The following is a 9,682-nucleotide window of genomic DNA, read 5'->3' as shown; positions in this document are numbered from 1 at the left end:
TTCCCTCCTAGCACACTTTAAACTTCTCAATACATAAGAAGAAGGCAACTTCCTATCATTTCAATCATGATGACTGGATTGCTCCTGATATGATCAACTCCTGCTCTCTGATGTGTTCCCACCTGAGCAAAGGTCTCCGCCCAAATCCACACCCTCTGATTGGTTTGGGGAGGGGCAGCACAGTATAAAAGAGGGAGGACACAGGCCCTGCAAACCCTTCCTCCTCTCCAAGGCAAAGCAATGGAGCAGCCTCTTCCCCGCTGTGTGCGGGAGGCCTGGGACTCCGCACAAGAGGCTCAGGGGCCCCAGGTGCTGCCTCCGCTGAGCAATCCCAAGTCTGGGCCCTGGGCACTGCCCCTTTATCCCAGGTTGGGTCAACCTTTTGGGTGCCACAAGGACTTTGACGTGAAGCTGCTTTGTAGCCCCTGCGGGCTTCTTGGAGAGGCCTGCCCACGACACAACCCAGAGAGCAGAACCGCTGCCCCTGACAAACCCAGGCAGCAAAGCAGCCCTAGGCGCCGCAAAGGGAGGCACAAGAAGCCTGAGAGCACAGCCGCCGCCCGCCCCATAGCCTCTTTTGGCCTCTGGATCCCAAGACGCTGAGGAATGAAGATTCCGCTGGCCCCTGGGAGCCACCGTGGCCGCCATCGAGATCGCTGACTGAGGACGTGGCCAGCAGGACCTCGAAGACCCGGGACCGCCCCTGCCATCTGCCTTTGCTGACCCAGCGCCCTGAGGACTCTGAGCAGATGCCTCGCTTGGAAACCCTGGTAGAACAAACGGTGGGACAGCGCCGGACCTCAGTCCCTCATGGATACTGGTGAGATTTTCTCTCTGTTCCTGAATGAAATTTTACAAACTGCCATCATGCTTTCTCTCGCATGTTTCTAGTGCGGCCGTGGGATGAAGGAGGTGCACAAGGTCCAATAGACGAGCGCCAGGATCCTCCTGCGCAGGACCTTCTGTGGCTTCCCCTGGCTGGACTCGCGGCAGGCAGCCGTTTCCTGTGCAGAGCAGCACAGGCGGGATGCACCATGACCAACATTGATCCGGTGTCTCTGCGGAGCCGGTGAAAGACCCAGCAGACAAGTCGCAGCCCGAGACTCCACTGAAGCCACAACGTCTCCTGTTCCGTGGCCCCAGCTCTGAGGCTCCAGCTTCTTCAGGTGGCACTGCTGCAGCCTCCTCGGACTGGCCAAGCTTCTGAAGGCATCTACAGGACGAAGCCTCGGCTGAGTTGTCCTCAGGGACTCCCCAGGCAGTGCCCTGCTGCCTCAGACTGTCCTTTCAGCCCCCACAGTGGACTGCCCAGCTGCCCACCTGCTGCAGGCCATGGGAAGGTCCTTGGTCCCAGGACGTGAAAATATCAGCGACTTCTCTTCTGTCCTGTGGGGCTGGGGCTCTTGTACTCTCGAGTGGGACTGCTTGTTTTCAATCCTTGCTCCCATGTGGTGAGTTGCTTTTTTTCTCTTTAGAAGTTCTTTATATTTGAAGCACACTGAGACATGGAGGAGAGAGAGAGAGACAAGAGACAGAAAGAGGGAAAGATCTTTCACCTGCTAGCTGCCAAAATGTCCAAAACCTCCAGGACTGGGTATGGGGAATGCATGGAGCTTAGAACACCATCTGGTGTCCCACTGGATGGCAGTCTTTTAACTATTTAGGCCATCATCAGCTGCCTTCAGGCACATTAGTGATAATCTAAGTAGGAAGAGGAATGCAGCTCCATATGGGATGTCAGTACTGGAAGGCTGGGCTGAACTTACTGAGCCTCTCCTTTAATTTCTAAAGTGCTAACAGTGTGAACTAGAAGTTAATGACACTCATTGATTCATCTCCTTATTCAGGACTGTATGTGAAGGTGATTGGGATCTCCGGAGGACTCTTTGGAGGGGCCTGTTCCTGACACAGCCAGGGCTTGTAAACCCGAGAGCCATAGGCACTGCAATGGGAGAGAGCCCAGACGCCACTTACTCCTCAGCCTCCTTAGACCTTGGAATCCAAGACTTTGACGAATGAAGACTTCACTGGCACCTGGGAGCCACCGTGGCCGGCATCAAGAATGCAGAGTGAGGACATGGCCTGAGGAGCCGGGAAGACCCGGGACCTGTTCTGCCATCTGCCTTAGGTGATCCAACAAGCTGAGGGACCCGAGCAGATGCCTCCCTGAAGACCCTCAGAAACAAAGGGTTGTAAAGTAATGGAACTCATTGCAACATGCACGCAAGCAGTTTTCGCTGGTACTCATTTGAGATACTCTGTCCATACCTCAATAAAATTTTATAATAATCCCATCATCCGTTCTCCTGTGCGTTTCCGTCTCAGCAGTAGGGAAAGCAGAGGAACTATGGTCTGGGTGGCTGAGCACCAGATTCTGTGCAGCAAAGGACCTTGGGTGGCTTTGCTTTGCCAGACCCCAGGAGGGAGCACTCTTGGTTTGCACACAGCAGGGCAGGTAGAGGTCAGCCTTGGTGTGTATGTACGGGGGCTAAATCTGCGGGTCCCGCTAGAGACCCAACAAAGCAGCAGCAGCCAGAGTCTCCACTAAAACCCGAAGAGCTCCTGCTCTCTGGTCTCCCACCCTGCATCCATCATGGGATCTTCCACCAGCTTCAAGTTGCTCTGCTGTGGCCTTCTGGGACTGTCCTGGCTCTAGAGGCATTTCCAAGCACCTGCCTCCTAGGGGTCATGTTCTAGGAACTCCTCCGGCCAGCCATTCCCTTATGCCTCAGACTGTCTTTGAGCACACACAGTGGAGCTTGCCAGCCACCAAGCTGCTTCTTGCAATAGGAAGGTATCCTGGAGCCCAAGACATGAGAAAATCTGCAACTTCTCTTGTTGTGTGGACTTAGTGACCCGGATTCTGGAATGGGTGTGCTTGCTTTCTACCCCAGCTAATCCGGTGAATTTTCTTTTTAATAAAAAATTCTTTTATTTGAAAGCTTTTTCAGGCTCGGAGGGAAGTTCTTCAGTTAGGGCGCAGGTAGATGGGAGGCATGGGGACTCAGACATCCTGCGTGAGCCTCCAGTGAGGCTGCAGGTGCTGGGACCTCAGCTGTGGATGAGGTCTCCCGGTCGCCAGAGCAGAATATTCTGCCCTTCCAGAAGGGCAGCCTGGGAGGAAGTAGGCAAAGTCTCTCTCACTCCTCCAGGAAGAAGCAGTAAGAAACTCTAGGAAAAATGGCCCTAAGCAGAGGTTTAGGATCCCAGGTGGAACCACACCCGGGGTGTATTTCAGAGGCTAACAGGGAGCAGGGAGTGAGGGGTGCTCCACCACTTGGTGCCTGCAGAATTCCTGGGGAGCTGGGGCCAAGGCATCCAGCGACAGACAGCCCAGCCTATAGGAGGCGTCCTGGCTCTCCCGGGTGGAGCTGGAAGCCAGGGGTTTCACTCCTGCCGAGTCCCATTTCCCTGTGTGGATTCTTGGTCCTGAAAACACAGACCCTTGTGTCTGAAAGGGAGAGGTAGGGGACCAGAGGCAACTTGCAGTGGATTAGACAGTGGACACCATGAGCAGGATCGAGGTGAAAAGGGCCAGGGGTCAAGATTCGGGGCTTGCCCCCATCTCAGCCTGTCTTGGAGGCTCTGGAGGAAAAGGACCCTCTCCTCTTGCCAGGGCTCACTCCCTAGCCCAGGAGACACAGGTGATCAGCACAGCCTGTTTCCCATGACCATGGGGCGTCTTCTCCCAACATTCACAGTTTCGCTGCCTTTCGCCAACATCCACAGCAGAAACATGACAAGAATTTTGCGTGCAGGACAGTTTTTATTGAGAAGACGAAAGAAAAACGGACAAACAACTCGGAAGGCACAGCTTGCACTGTGCATCAGCATCGCTGAAGTGCTCCTGTCTGTTCCCACGGGGTCCTCTGGCCAGCTGTCTTGACAGAAATCTCCAGGCTCCTGCGCACCCCAGCCCTGAGGTGAACCCAAGTTACCATCTCGGATCCCAAGTACTTGAATCCTCCGCCAGCAGCCTGGATGCATCCCATGGTGGCTGCTGTGGGCTGGTGGGCGATGCTCCCTGTAGTCTTCCTCATCTCTGGTCTTGGGACCCCATCATTTATCACCAGAGCAGCATGATCAGGCTGAGGGAGGTGGAGGACGTGGGTGTGGTCGGGCTCCTCAGTGGATCCATTCTCTCCGGAAGGCACAGCTGGCTTCTGCTGAGTCGTGGACAGCAAGCCTGGGTGCGGGACTCTTTGTCCCTCCTGGGCTTCAAGGTGCTGTGTGTCCTGGGTAAGTAACTGCTCTGTGAGGATTTCCAGTTGAGTCTCAACTGTGAAGAGCAGGTCGCTGTCCAACTCTGGGCTGACCCATAAGAACTCGCTCAGGTCGAAATAAAAGGTGAACTGTTAGGGTCACGCTTCTGTGGGGCTGGGTTCCTTTGGCTTCCAGGATACTGGGGACTTGGCTTCCATGACTTGGGTATAGAGAGGAATGCCTGGGGCTCTATCATGGAGCAGGGATTGGGCGGCTCCATTATGGAGGTGTATTCTCCAGGGGACTGCCTGTTGCTGGGATTCAGAAGCCACTACTGTTGCCTTTTCTACTGCCTGGCCCTGTGGGTGGTCCTAATCAACTGATAGGTGTGTGGGTGGGAGCTTTAATCCTAGCACTTCATTGCATGAGATGATGGAATTAGAAATAAAATCATGTCCCCTGTGGAGCAGTGGGTAACGCCCTGGCTCTAAGCCCTGGCATGGCAATTGGGCGTGCCTTCTAATCCTGTCTGCTCCACTTCAGATCCAGCTCTTTGTTATTGCCTGGGAAAGCAGTAGAAGAAGGCCCAACTCCTTGGCCCCTGCACCAGCATGGGAGACCCGGAAGAAACTCCTGGCTCCTGGCTTCGGATCCATGCAGTTGCAGCCATTGTGGCCAATTGGGGAGTGAACCATCAGATGGAAGACCTCTCTCTCACTCTGGCCCTCCTCTCTCTGTGCAACTCTGACTTTCAAATAAAAATAAATAAATCTTAAAAATAAAAAAAAAAAAAGAAATAAGATGCCCTCATCTGGGATGAGGTTACCAGGAGGCACTTTGGTCTGGGAAACCAAGAGCACGAGTCCTACTGGTCTAGAGAGGAGCGCTGTTTTTGAAGACCATGATTTATAGAGAGTTATTTTCTAGGGGTGCAAACTGTTGAAATCTTTACTTAATGTATACTAAACTGATTTTCTGTTAAAAAAAAAGAAGAAATTAGCAAATCCATCTTGACTCTCACTGGGATTAAACATGACAATAGGTCTGATCTGATTTCATCATCATTTAAAAAATCATCTATTATTTTTCACTTTATGTTTCTGTGTGGGAGCAAACTGTTGAAATCTTTACTTAATGTATGCTAAACTTATCTTCTGTATATAAAGAGAATCGAAAATGAATCCTCATGTGAATGGAAGGGGAGAGGGAGTGGGAAAGGGGAGGGTTGTGGGTGGGAGGGATGTTATGGGGGGGAAGCCATTGTAATCCATAAGCCGTAATTTGGAAATTTATATTCATTAAATAAAAGTTAAAAAAAAAAAGAAATAAAATCATGTCCCCTGTGGAGCAGTGGGTAACGCCCTGGCTCTAAGCCCTGGCATCCCAACTGGGTGTGGCTTCTAATCCTGTCTGCTCCACTTCAGATATCCGTTCTCTGTTATTGCCTGGGAAAGCAGTAGAAGAAGGCCCAACTCCTTGGCCCCTGCACCACCATGGGAGACCCGGAAGAATCTCCTGGCTCCTGGCATCTGATCATTGCAGCTCCAGCGTTGCTTTTGCAATTTCCATTTAGGACCGTTTGTTGGAAGAAGATACAAATACAATTGTGGTGGTGTTGATTTTTGCATTGTTCTGGGTTTTGTTGAATTTGTTTATAGTGCTAACAGCTTTTGGGCTTTTTGGTTTGTGTGTATGTGTGTGTATGTGCATATTTATAGGTGTGTGCTGTATATTTAGATGTTGCCCACCTAAAAGTTCAGACCTTTAATGAACACAGTGAATTTTACTTCTTTCACTGATGAGCATCGCACTCGTGGGTTTTGCATACATGGTTTCCATTATGTTGAGGTGGGACTAGGCATTGTCCTTCTAGAAAATAACTCTCTATGAATCATGGTCTCCAAAAACAGCGCTCTTCTTCAGGCCAGTAGGACTGGTGCTCCTGGTTTCCCAGACCAAAGTGCCTCCTGGTAACCTCATCCCAGATGAGGGCATTTTATTTCTTTTTTTTTTTTTAAGATTATTTATTTTTATTTGAAAGTCAGAGTTGCACAGAGAGAGGAGGGCCAGAGTGAGAGAGAGGTCTTCCATCTGATGGTTCACTCCCCAATTGGCCACAATGGCTGCAACTGCATGGATCCGAAGCCAGGAGCCAGGAGTTTCTTCCGGGTCTCCCATGCTGGTGCAGGGGCCAAGGAGTTGGGCCTTCTTCTACTGCTTTCCCAGGCAATAACAGAGAGCTGGATCTGAAGTGGAGCAGACAGGATTAGAAGGCACGCCCAATTGCCATGCCAGGGCTTAGAGCCAGGGCGTTACCCACTGCACTACAAGGGACACCATTTTGTTTCTAATTCCATCATCTCATGGAATGAAGTGCTAGGATTAAAGCTCCCACCCACACACCTATCAGTTGATTAGGACCACCCACAGGGCCAGGCAGTAGAAAAGGCAACAGTAGTGGCTTCTGAATCCCAGCAACAGGCAGTCCCCTTGAGAATACACCTCCATAATGGAGCTGCCCAATCCCTGCTCCATGATAGAGCTCCAGGCATTCCTCTCTATACCCAAGTCATGGAAGCCAAGAACCCTGGATCCTGGAAGCCAAAGGCACCCAGCTCCATAGAAGCGGGACCCTAACAGTTCGCCTTTTATTTCGACCTGAGCGAGATCTCATGCAACTTCCCAGATTTGGACACCGACCTGCTCCTCACGGTTGAGACTCAGCTGGAAATCCTCACAGAGCAGTTACTTACCCAGGACACACAGCACCTTGAAGCCCAGGAGGGACACAGAACCCCGCACCCAGGCTTGCTGTCCACGACTCAGCAGAAGCCAGCTGTGCCTTCTGGAGAGAATGGATCCACTGAGGAGCCCGACCACACCCACGTCCTCCACCTCCCTCAGCCTCATGACCCTGCTCTGGTGATAAATGATGGGGTCCCAAGACCAGAGATGAGGAAGACTACAGGGAGCATCGCCCACCTGCCCATAGCAGCCACCATGGGATGCATCCAGGCTGCTGGCGGAGGATTCAAGTACTTGGGATCTGAGATGGTAACTTGGGTTCACCTCAGGGCTGGGGTGCCCCGGAGCCTGGAGATTTCTGCCTCGACAGCTGGCCAGAGGACCCCGCGGGAACAGACAGGAGCACTTCAGCGATGCTGATGCACAGTGCAAGCTGTGCCTTCGGAGTTGTTTGTCTGTTTTTCTTTCGTCTTCTCAATAAAAACTGTCCTGCACGCAAAATTCTTGTCACGTTTCTGCTGTGGATGTTGGCGAAAGGCAGCGAAACTGTGAATGTTGGGAGAAGACGCCCCATGGTCATGGGAAACAGGTTGTGCTGATTGCCTGTGTCTCCTGGGCTAGGGAGCAAGCCCTGGCAAGAGGAGAGGGTCCTTTTCCTCCAGAGCCTCCAAGACAGGCTGAGATGGGGGCAAGCCCCAAATCTTGACCCCTGGCCCTTTTCACCTCGATCCTGCTCATGGTGTCCGCTGTCTAATCCACTGCAAGTTGCCTCTGGTCCCCTACCTCTCCCTTTAGACACAAGGGTCTGTGTTTTCAGGACCAAGAATCCACACAGGGAAATGGGACTCGGCAGGAGTGAAACCCCTGGCTTCCAGCTCCACCCGGGAGAGCCAGGACGCCTCCTATAGGCTGGGCTGTCTGTCGCTGGATGCCTTGGCCCCAGCTCCCCAGGAATTCTGCAGGCACCAAGTGGTGGAGCACCCCTCACTCCCTGCTTCCCTGTTGGCCTCTGAAATACACCCCGGGTGTGGTTCCACCTGGGATCCTAAACCTCTGCTTAGGGCCATTTTTCCTAGAGTTTTTTACTGCTTCTTCCTGGAGGAGTGAGAGAGACTTTGCCTACTTCCTCCCAGGCTGCCCTTCTGGAAGGGCAGAATATTCTGCTCTGGCGACCGGGAGACCTCATCCACAGCTGAGGTCCCAGCACCTGCAGCCTCACTGGAGGCTCACACAGGATGTCTGAGTCCCCATGCCTCCCATCTACCTGCGCCCTAACTGAAGAACTTCCCTCCGAGCCTGAAAAAGCTTTCAAATAAAAGAATTTTTTATTAAAAAGAAAATTCACCGGATTAGCTGGGGTAGAAAGCAAGCACACCCATTCCAGAATCCGGGTCACTAATTCCACACAACAGGAGAAGTTGCAGATTTTCTCATGTCTTGGGCTCCAGGATACCTTCCTATTGCAAGAAGCAGCTTGGTGGCTGGCAAGCTCCACTGTGTGTGCTCAGACAGTCTGAGGCATAAGAGAATGGCTGGCCAGAGGAGTTCCTAGAACATGACCCCTAGGAGGCAGGTGCTTGGAAATGCCTCTAGAGCCAGGACAGTCCCAGAAGGCCACAGCAGAGCAACTTGAAGCTGGTGGAAGGTCCCATGATGGATGCAGGGTGGGAGACCAGAGAGCAGGAGCTCTTCGGGTTTTAGTGGAGACTCTGGCTGCTGCTGCTTTGTTGGGTCTCTAGCGGGACCCGCAGATTTAGCCCCCGTACATACACACCAAGACTGACCTCTACCTGCCCTGCTGTGTGCAAACCAAGAGTGCTCCCTCCTGGGGTCTGGCAAAGCAAAGCCACCCAAGGTCCTTTGCTGCACAGAATCTGGTGCTCAGCCACCCAGACCATAGTTCCTCTGCTTTCCCTACTGCTGAGACGGAAACGCACAGGAGAACGGATGATGGGATTATTATAAAACTTTATTGAGGTATGGACAGAGTATCACAAATGAGTACCAGTGAAAACTGCTTGTGTGCATGTTGCAATGAGTTCCATTGCTTTACAACCCTTTGTTTCTGAGGGTCTTCAGGGAGGCATCTGCTCGGGTCCCTCAGCTTGTTGGATCACCTAAGGCAGATGGCAGAACAGGTCCTGGGTCTTCCCGGCTCCTCAGGCCATGTCCTCACTCTGCATTCTTGATGCCGGCCACGGTGGCTCCCAGGTGCCAGTGGAGTCTTCATTCGTCAAAGTCTTGGATTCCAAGGTCTAAGGAGGCTGAGGAGTAAGTGGCGTCTGGGCTCTCTCCCATTGCAGTGCCTATGGCTCTCGGGTTTACAAGCCCTGGCTGTGTCAGGAACAGGCCCCTCCAAAGAGTCCTCCGGAGATCCCAATCACCTTCACATACAGTCCTGAATAAGGAGATGAATCAATGAGTGTCATTAACTTCTAGTTCACACTGTTAGCACTTTAGAAATTGAAGGAGAGGCTCAGTAAGTTCAGCCCAGCCTTCCAGTACTGACATCCCAATGGAGCTACATTCCTCTTCCTACTTAGATTCTCACTAGTGCACCTGGAAAGCAGCTGATGATGGCCTAAATAGTTAAGAGACTGCGATCCAGTGGGACACCAGTTCTAAGAACCATGCATTCCCCATACCCAGTCCTGGAGGTTTTGGACATTTTGGCAGCTAGCAGATGAAAGATCTCTCCCTCTTTCTGTCTCTTGTCTCTCTCTCTCTCCTCCAT

At 52.2% G+C, this 9,682-nt stretch overlaps 1 long non-coding RNA gene across 1 annotated transcript; it reads left to right on the top strand.

Annotated features, from left to right (window-relative positions):
* The first annotated feature begins 205 nt into the window (after window positions 1–205).
* Window positions 206–2,289, top strand: LOC149122376 (uncharacterized). The gene is made up of 3 exons (XR_016220271.1): window positions 206–782; window positions 892–1,451; window positions 1,848–2,289. It is a non-coding gene; the product is annotated as an uncharacterized LOC149122376 (long non-coding RNA).
* Window positions 2,290–9,682: the final 7,393 nt, after the last annotated feature.

This window comes from Oryctolagus cuniculus, chromosome 14 (genome assembly GCF_051225735.1).
Source record: "Oryctolagus cuniculus isolate XC-2025 breed Fujian yellow rabbit chromosome 14, ASM5122573v1, whole genome shotgun sequence".
Classification (NCBI taxonomy): domain Eukaryota; kingdom Metazoa; phylum Chordata; class Mammalia; order Lagomorpha; family Leporidae; genus Oryctolagus; species Oryctolagus cuniculus.
Note: the sequence above shows the minus strand (reverse complement) of the source record. Positions and strands in the feature narration are given on the sequence as shown.